General features: G+C 36.9%; 1 non-coding gene across 1 annotated transcript; it reads left to right on the plus strand.

Annotated features, from left to right (window-relative positions):
- The first annotated feature begins 675 nt into the window (after nt 1-675).
- Nucleotides 676-789, plus strand: LOC136744085 (U5 spliceosomal RNA). Its single transcript, XR_010815888.1, has one exon. It is a non-coding gene; the product is annotated as a U5 spliceosomal RNA (small nuclear RNA).
- The last annotated feature ends 288 nt before the right edge of the window (nt 790-1,077 follow it).

A 1,077-nucleotide genomic window follows, 5' to 3' on the forward strand; every position in this document is an offset into this window, starting at 1 on the left:
TTGGTGCGATTATTCGCAAATGGAAGAAACACAAAATAACTGTCAGTCTCCCTCAGTCTGGGGCTCCATGCAAGATCTCACCTCGTGGAGTTTCAATGATCATGAGAACGGTGAGGAATCAGCCCAGAACTACATGGGAGGATCTTGTTAATGATCTCAAGGCAAACGTACAAAAACAGCAGGGGATCAAATACTTTTTTCCCCCACTGTACATACATATATATGGAAAAGAAACATTACAAGTATAAATCACAATAAGATGTAATAAAGTACAGATAAACAAAATGTAATAAAATGTGATCTTTTTGCAAATGCAGGGACGTCACTGGAAAAGATGATGTCTGGATGGCAGCATATGTTGCTCCAAAATGTGTACATCTCTTCTGCAAAAATGGTGCCCTCACAGATGTGCGAGTTACATGACAGACAGACAGACAGACACTCACACCCACACACACACACTTTCACAGACAGACAGACATACACACACACACACACACTTACTTTCACACAGAGACAGGCACACACACACACACATACATACATACATACATATGGAAAAGAAACAATACATTTATAAATCACAATAAGATGTAATAAAGTACAGAAAAACTAAATGTAAGAAAATGTGATCTTTAATACACACAAATATGTATGGCTGGTCGGATGCGTCTTGGACTCGGGTTCCTCTTCATTACGTATAACGCTTTTGCCTTTTGCTAAAGCTTTCCGTGGAGGGGATCGTGGGTGAGTGTGTGTCTATGTCTGTCTGTTTTTCTGTTTGTCAGTCTGTCTGTCTGTCTCTCTCTCTCTCCCTCTCAATTCTATTCATTTGTATTGTCAAAGCAATTGGACATACATACATATATATATATATATATATATATATATATATATATGTAGCGTAAGGTACACTTTTAAATTTCAATTAAAGAAGTGAATTCATAGTATCACCTTATCACGAATCCTGGAGTCTTGTAGAACTCAATTTCTGTAATAATTGGACGCAGACACCAATTCCAAAGATATAAATTGTCAAATTTATTTAAAAACAAAGACTAAATGTAGCACTACACT

Source organism: Amia ocellicauda, unplaced genomic scaffold (genome assembly GCF_036373705.1).
Source record: "Amia ocellicauda isolate fAmiCal2 unplaced genomic scaffold, fAmiCal2.hap1 HAP1_SCAFFOLD_82, whole genome shotgun sequence".
Classification (NCBI taxonomy): domain Eukaryota; kingdom Metazoa; phylum Chordata; class Actinopteri; order Amiiformes; family Amiidae; genus Amia; species Amia ocellicauda.